Source organism: Rattus rattus, chromosome 2 (assembly GCF_011064425.1).
Source record: "Rattus rattus isolate New Zealand chromosome 2, Rrattus_CSIRO_v1, whole genome shotgun sequence".
Classification (NCBI taxonomy): Eukaryota; Metazoa; Chordata; class Mammalia; order Rodentia; family Muridae; genus Rattus; species Rattus rattus.
This window is the reverse complement of record NC_046155.1, coordinates 148,419,290-148,428,277: the sequence shown is the minus strand read 5'-3', so window position 1 is coordinate 148,428,277 and position 8,988 is coordinate 148,419,290. Positions and strand designations below refer to the sequence as shown.

Here is an 8,988-nt window from a genome sequence, read left to right as displayed (position 1 = left end):
TTGCCACCTTCGGAATTAAGAGTTCCTGTTCATTCCCCAAGGTTAAGGTGCCAGCTCTCCTGTTCAGTTTCCCAAATGCACGTTAGGAGTCCTTAGATTTCGTGAAGCATGGTTTTATATTGGCAGACCTAGACTTTTACCTCTGTTTTGTTGTCTACCACCGTCTGGACAAGTGGGCCACTGCACCCTTTTGTGTCTGTTTTCTTTAAAGCCACTTAACAGCTGTATTTCCTAACACTCTGCTTTATTATTATGGGATTTTTGTGGAATTCCAAATTCATTGAGGAAGAGCAGACAGAGATTAAAGTGTTTGCTGCTGTAACTGAGCTACAGAGCAGGACATGACTGGGACATGTCCTGAGGGACAACATGAATTTGAACATCTTGCCAGCTCACATCCACAGCAGGGGTGATTTCTGGATCTTCTGTGAGAAATCCTGGTGGGACAACGTATAGGTCACAGGAGACATAACTCAGATTAAGGCAAAACATGGATCTAAGAGGCTCTAGTAGCTTATCCCCAGAGGGTGCAAACACTAGCCCAGAAGAGGGAAAGAGAAACAGACCTCAGTGCCTTCAAGACAGGAGATGGTTCCACCTTCATAAGGGAAACAGGTAATGAGAGGAACAAATCCCAAGCCCCAAATCACATGTAAATTTGAGGGTTTTAACTATGAGTGTAGAAACACAGAATGCTAGATTTTATCAGTGGGTCCACATTTTATTTTATGTTACAATATAATTAATGTTCTTTTGAAGACAAAGAATCCCAGACTTGACCGAAAATATAACAATGGAAACTAAACCAGATAATTTAAAATTTAAAAATACAATCTTTCCCAGATCAATTTTCCTTCTGAATGAATTCAAACATGTATAAATATGATTTGATTTTAACATCAAAAGAAAGAAAATACATCTTTGAAACACCAAGGAAGAACATGAGGGATGAACTTACATTTATTTGGTGATCCACTATGCATTTCCTCTCAAATAAATCATATTTTAATTAACATATAGCGTACGTATTTATGGAATATAGTATAATGTTCATATGTATGTGGGCCATGCAAAGAGAAAAAATCAGGTTATATATTATGCTCTTCACCTTAGCTTATCATTTCTTTGTTCTTAAATGTTCATAACCCGCTGCGTGGGACCTGATAATGGATCAACAGTTAACAAATTTGCTGCTTTTCTAGAAGATTGAAATTTGGTTCCTAAAAGCCGCATTGTGTAGCTCACAACTGCCTAGAACTCCAGTTCTTGAGGATTTGATATCCTCTTCTGGAACCTGAAGTACATGTAATTTTACACATTTATACCTATACTATACTACATATGCACACACACACACACACACACACACACACATACACACAGCACAATTAAAAACTAAAAATTATCTTTAAAGAATCATCATCTTAGATATTTTGAAATGCATGATTTCACCTTGACAGCTCAGCTGCAACACTCTACAGTCAAGGAACAAACTTACACCTTCTAGATGTAACTTTTTTATTTGTTGAAGTATACTTCCCTCAACCCCCTATCCCCTCTTCTCCACCTGTAGTGAAATAAAATTTAAGAAAAATGACTTATGGGAGCAGATGAATTCGATTCAAGGGGTTCCGGGCCAGGCTATGGAGCAGGTGAATGAGCTAAAGGAGAAGGGCAATAAGGCCCTGAGTGTTGGGAACATTGATGATGCCCTACAGTGCTACTCTGAGGCAATTAAACTAGATCCTCAGAACCATGTGCTCTATAGCAATCGCTCTGCAGCCTATGCCAAGAAAGGAGACTACCAGTAGGCCTATGAGGACAGTTGCAAGACTGTTGACCTGAAGTCTGACTGGGGCAAGGGTTATTCAAGAAGAGCAGCAGCTCTTGAGTTCCGAAACCGGTTTGAAGAAGCCAAACGAACCTATGAAGAAGGTTTCAAACATGAAGCCAATAATATCCAGCTTAAGGAGGGCTTGCAGAACATGGAGGCCAGGTTGGCAGAGAGGAAATTCATGAATCCTTTCAACTTGCCTAATCTGTACCAGAAGTTAGAGAATGATCCCAGGACAAGGGCACTGCTCAGTGACCCCACCTACAGGGAACTCATAGAGCAGCTACAGAACAAGCCTTCAGACATGGGCACGAAACTACAAGATCCCCGGGTCATGACTACGCTCAGTGTCCTCCTTGGGGTTGATCTGGGCAGTGTGAATGAAGAGGAAGAGGCAGCAACACCCCCACCTCCATCCCCTCCTAAAAAGGAGGCCAAGCCAGAACCAATGGAAGAAGATCTTCCAGAGAAGAAAAAACAGGCTCTGAAAGAAAAGGAGTTGGGAAATGATGCCTACATGAAGAAAGATTTTAACAAGGCCCCGAAGCATTATGACAGGACCAAGGAGCTGGACCCTACCAATATGACTTACATAACTAATCAAGCAGCTGTGAACTTTGAGAAGGGCGACTACAACAAATGCCAGGAGCTCTGTGAGAAGGCCTCTGAAGTAGGCAGAGAGAACTGAGAGGACTACTGGTAGATCGCCAAAGCTTATGCCCGAATTGGCAATTCCTATTTCAAAGAAGAAAGGTGCAAGGGTGCTATCCATTTCTACAAGTCTCTGGCAGAGCACCGAAACCCAGATGTGCTCAAGAAAGGCCAACAGGCAGAGAAAATTCTGAAGGAACAAGAGCATCAGGCTTATATCAACCCTGACTTGGCTTTGGAGGAAAAGAATAAGGGCAATGAGTGCTTCCAGAAAGGGGACTACCCCAGGCCATGAAGCACTATACAGAAACCATTAAAAGGAACCCAAGAGATGCCGAACTATACAGCAACCAAGCTGCCAGCGACACCAAGCTCCTGGAGTTTCAGTTGGCACTCAAGGACTGTGAAGAGTGCATCCAGCTAGAGCCAACCTTCATCAAGGGTTATACCCGGAAATCAGCTGCTCTGGAAGCCATGAAGGACTACACAAAAGCCATGGATGTGTACCAGAACGCGCTAGACCTGGACTCCAGCTGTAAGGAAGCAGCAGATGGTTACCAACTGTGCGATGGCACAGTACAACAGACATGATAGCTCTGAGGCTGTGAAGCAGTGGGCCATGGCTGATCCTGAGGTGCAGCAGGAATGAGTGACCCAGCCATAAGGCTCATCCTGGAGCAGATACAAAAGGACCCCTCCAGGCTCTGAGCGAACACTTAGAATCCTGTAATAGCACAGAAGATCCAGAAGCCGATGGATGTGGGTCTGATCACAATTCGGTGATAACTTGCTTTTCCCTTCTACCCTTCACCGATGAGGAAAGGAGAGCTGGGACGGTGGCGAGCAGCACTGGGCAGAGTGCGGAGAAAAAAGGCTTATCTTTATATTTACACATGACTACAAGGAAGACAGACTCATCCAGAACCACCGCGGGCCCTCCCAGCACACGCCTGGTCTTTTCACTGCTGCCCACAATTCCAAGTGTCCTTCCCTGCTCACTCCCTGCCTCCCCGTCATTGTCTCAGCTGCTTCCCTATAGTTGGTTAATTTTTATTTGGGGCAGTGGGTGCATACAGGGAGAGGAGGGTATTCTTCCCAACCTAGGGTCCCAGCTTGTCTTTATTTGTTCTTACCCACGTCCCCCCCTCAGTAAAACAAGCCAGTCAGGAATGGTTATATGCTAAAAAAAATTAAAAAGGAAAATGAATTATAATATTTTTCTGAAAAAGGAGTAATTGTATTAAGAACTAAAAATTCTAGGTAAGAAAATAAATAACTTAACAATTAGAGTTATAATTATATATAAAATTTCATATCTCAAGAGAAAAATAGAAACACAAGAGATAGCCTACAAAGTGAAGGAAAATATTTACAATTGACAGATCTAATGCAGAGTTAATAGGAAAAAGCTTTAAAAGAAAATAATAAATTAAAATCTTTAACAATACATTTAGAAAACAAATTAATTATACATGTTCTCTACAAGAGACCCCTTATATGAAAATTTACAAATTCAGTTCCTTTAACCACAGGAAAATGCAAATAGAAACTATCACATTGACATTACTTTCCAAACAAAATGACTACCACTAATCCAACCATTTTTGAGACATTTCTGAGTGAAAAGTCTAGAAAAATTATTTCATTTTTTTGTGTTAGTGTTAATCAATGAGATCATAGTATTAATGAGGCAGACATTCATCAAAATTTTTGTTTTACTATTTTTATAGGGAAAAAGAGAACATAATCAGGTATTGGGTGGGGGAATAGGACTGAAGCCCTGAGGGCCAGCAGAAAGAAAGGAAACCGGCAACCTCAGAGGTAGGAGGTAGGGGACCATCTAGAATATACTAGAGACCTGAGAGGGGAGAGATGCTCAGGACTCAAAGGGAAGGAAGGACCTTAGATGAAATGCCCAACAGTGGGGAGAGGGAAATTCTAGAACCCACCTCCAGCAGAAAGACAGGGCATAAAGTGGAGGGGTGGGGTTGTCATCCCAGAGTCAAAACCTCTGACCCCGAATTGTTCCTGCCTAAAAGAACTGCAGGGACAAAAATGGAGAAGAGACTGATGGAAAGGAGGCCCAAGGACAGACTCAAATTGGGATCCAGCTCAAGGGGAGGCTCCAAGGCCCGACACTATTACTGATGCTATGGTGTGCTTACAGACAGGGGCCTAGCATGGCTGCCTCTGAGAGGCCCAACAAGCAGCTTAGGAGTCAGATGCAGATACTTACACCCAACCAATGGGCAGAGGCCAGGGATCCCTGTGGTTAAATTAGAGAAAGGCTGGAAGAAGCTAAGGAGGAGGGTGACCACATAGGAAGACAAGCAGTCTCAACTCAACTCCAGAGATCTGTCAGATACTGATTCACCAACCAGGCAGCATATACAAGCTGATATGAGGGTGTGATACAAATACAGCAGAGGTCTGGCCTCAGTGCGAGAAGATGAATCCAGCCCTCAAGAGACATGGTGGGCAGGGTGGGGCCAACCTCTTAGAGACAGGGCAGGAAGAATGGGATGAAATATTATTGGAGGGCAGACTGGGATGGGGATAAGAAGTGGACTGTAAAAAAAAGAATAAATAATAATAATAATAATAATTTAAAAATAATGTCAAGGTTTGGTGCTTGCCCATGGGATGGATTTCGACATGGTCCAGTTATCGACCTTTCCTTCAGTCTCTGCTCCATCCCTGAATTTCTTTTAAACAGGACAAATTTGTGGTTGAAAGTTTTGTGGTGGGTCGGTGTCGCTATGATTCCACTGCCAGTCCTGCCTGGCTAGAGAAGGTGGCCTTCTCAGGTTCCATGTTTCTAGTGTCTAACACCAACATTAACACCTGAGAGCCTCCCCTATCCCCAAGTCTCTGGTATTTACTAAATATTCTCCTCCTACCCCATTCCAGGCAGCTGCAGATTTCCACTCATTCTCCTGGCAGACTGGGCCTCTCTCCTGTCTAAAATTTTATAAAGAAGTAAAAAAAATTTCTATTTTAAGGAGTCATTCATCTATCTATCTATCTATCTATCTATCTATCTATCTATCTATCTATCTATCTATCTATCCATCTATCTATCATCTATCTCTCTATCTATCTACTATTGATTTATTTGTATATCTGTTTTGCTATGTATGCATATATTTTCTATGCGTGTGTGTTCAGAGCTGTTATTTATTTATTTATTTATTTATTTATTTATTTATTTATTTGGCTAGACTGGCCAGATGCTCTTGCCTCGATGAGGTGTAGTTATCCTCTTTTCTTGTCATCCAGGCATCTATACTCTGGTCTTCAAGATGGCAAAGTAAGCACTGTGAACCGCTGGGTAATCCCGCCAGACTTTGGTTTTGAAACATTCAAAGAAAAAAATAAAAATGTCAAAATCATATCTGTCCTCTGTATTAACAACCAGCAAGATATGTAACCTGTGGAAAATACTCATGAAATTCTAATTAAAATGAAGCAGAAATTAAGTAACGATGATAACTGATAATTCCAAATGTGTCAGAATCTTTTGTGATTTAAAAATAAATTCTTATCTTCCTGGTTATGTCAAAACTGATAAATAACCTACAAGCCAAAATAAGAAGCAGAGTGTGATCATTAAAAATTTATTCTACTACAGTTTAGGAAAATAAAATAATCTCATAATGATCTACATTACCTTAGAAAGATTTATGTAGGTGCCATGTACAGAAATCATTCTAAGAGACATAAACCCTATATCTTATGAATCATTTATATAAAAAATAGGATAAGAATGTCAAGAAAGACATCTCATTTACCTTTATCAAAGGCTGACAAGGATTTGTGAATATGCATTTTGCTGAGTAGAGAAAATTACATGATTTATGAAACCCACAGATTTTTAAGAAATCGTATTTGCAATGTGCCATTTAGACAAATATAGGCCAAGCACACCAATTTTAGAAGTTCTTCGATGTCACAATTAGTATTGTTCGAAGCAGCCTCACCTTTGGAAACTTCTACATTATAGAAATTTTGTAGACAGTTTTGTAGAAGAAAGATATGAAGTCCTGAAAAAGAAGACAAGAACCTTTAGAAAATTTCCCCAGCAGTGATGCTGAAGTCTACTTACCACTTTTTAAGTCAATATTTGGTTTCTCAGAAAACTGGGAATAGTTCTACCTTAAGGCCCAGCTGTACCCAAAAGATGTTCCACCAAACCAGAAGGATTCTTGCTCACCTATGGTCATTGCAGCTTTATCTCTAGTAGCCCGAAACCAGAAACTACCTAGATATTCACAAATGAAGGATGGATAAAGAAAAGGAGTACATCTACACAATAGAATATTACTCAAGTATTAAAACCAATGGCAGTGTGAAAATTGCAGACAAATTGATGTAACTGGAAAATATCATCCTGAATGAGGTAACCCAGACTCAGAAAGATGCGCATGATGTGTAGTCACTTATAAGTGGATATTAGCCATAAAGAAGAGAATATCAATGCTACAAACCATACACCCAAAGAAGCTAAGAAACAAGCAGAACCCAAGAGAGGACCCATTCTCACTGAGAATGGAAGATAGATTAGATATTGAGGATGGATAGTAGAAGGTCATTGTGTCAGGGAGGGCTGGAGATGAGGAGGAATGAGTGTGCTGGAGGAAAGAAGTGAGAAGTGGGAGAGAGAAATGAAATTTCTTTGGCGGTGGGCATCTCTGGAACAATCTAGAATCCTAGAACAAGGGAAAATCCCAGGAATCAATGGAGGTGACCCTAGCTAAGACTACTAGCAATAAAGGATATAGAACTTGAAAGGGCCACTGCCTATAACCTGTCAGGATTTCCAATGGAGAGAGGAGAACACCAAACCACCCATAAATCCATTGGCCTGAATTAGGCCTGCCTATAAGATGTTCAGGGATAAAGATGGATCAGAATTTGAGGGCATCATCAAAAAATGACTGGCCCTACCTGAGACCCATTCCAGAAGAAAGAACCAACCAGTGACACTATTAATCCCATTCTGCTATACATGCAGACAATAGCCCTGCTTAACTATTTCCTGAGAGGCTTAACTTAGCAGCTGATGGAAACAAATGCAGAGAGCCACAGGCAAACATTAGGCAGAGCTTGAGAGATCTTGTAGAAAAGTGGAGAAAGGATTGTTGGAGCCGGAAAAAATAAGAACACCACAAGAAAACTCACAGAATCAACTAATCTGAGCCCATAGGGGCTCACTGAGACTGAATAACCAACCAGAGAGCCTGCATGGGGCAAACCTAGGCTCCCTAAATATATGCAACAAATGTACAGTTTGGTCTTCATGTGGGACCCATAACAACTGGAAAAGGGACTGCCTTTGACTCTGTTGCCTGCCTTTGGATTCCTTTCCCATAACTGGGCTGCCTTGTCTGACCACAACAGGAGATGTGCCTAATTCTACTGCAGTTTCAGGTGTCAAGGAGGGTTGATATCTGTGAGAGGCTTCACCTGCCTTGAGGAAAAAGGAGGGGTGTAAGAGGTGAGGTGAAAGGGAGAGACTGGGAGGAGAGGTGAGAGAGAAATAAAGTAAAAAATAATACTGTTTCCTTGGACCATTTTTTAAATCTCTTAGGTGCCTGGAACGCTTACCTGGAAAAGGCTCATGCTCACATAGATACTTTCTGTGGCCCCTGACCTTAGGTCTGATTCTCATGTAATGTGCTTCTAGTTCCTAAGCAGTATTTGACTGCATTTTGTTTGCTAAAGAAACATGATTTATCTTAATTAGAGGATAAATAATATTACATCATATTTTGCAAAATTACCATGATGATATATTCATTACCAGACTAACTTTTTTTCATTCTTCAGTCAATCTACTGATTCTGCTTTTCTTAAAAAGTGATGGAATAAAGAAAATATCCAGTAAAAAAGTAAAAAAAAATAATTAAAAAGACTATGGAATTATTTATTTATTTATTTATTTATTTATTTATTTTTTACTGAACATGAATCAAACAAAGCATAAATAACAGGTGACAGTCAAGTCTAGATAATGGCAGTTGGAGTAGCTTGTTTGAAGGAGAATTTTCTCTCAGGATACATGCATAGACTCTGAGATAGCAATGGAAGTGGCCCTTGGTTTCTCAATGACTACAATATTTCCTGAACACCTAGTAAAGCTAACCTGTAGACAAGGTCTGAGAGTCAGGGAACTGAAATACTGGGTAACTTATCTCAGTCAACACTGACTGTGCTGACTCTGGTGATAACATAACAAGATGTGAAGACACACAGAAGTCCAGTAACCTGCACACATACACACCTATATGAGGAAGTGTAACGAAGATACCAAATGTTAATCACAGGTGTATCATAGTTCTGAGCAACATTCCTTAGTGGTGATCAAGGATTTCTTACATGTCTTAAATCTCCTCACTTCTGACCTGAAAATTAGGAGCAGATTTCCTGAATGGGTATGTAGTAACACACACACACACACACACACACACACACACACACACACACACACACACAGGCACTAT

The 8,988-nt window shown here is 40.7% G+C and overlaps 1 pseudogene; it reads left to right on the top strand.

Moving 5' to 3' along the window:
- The first annotated feature begins 1,643 nt into the window (after positions 1-1,643).
- On the top strand, positions 1,644-3,268 carry LOC116894315 (annotated as a pseudogene).
- The last annotated feature ends 5,720 nt before the right edge of the window (positions 3,269-8,988 follow it).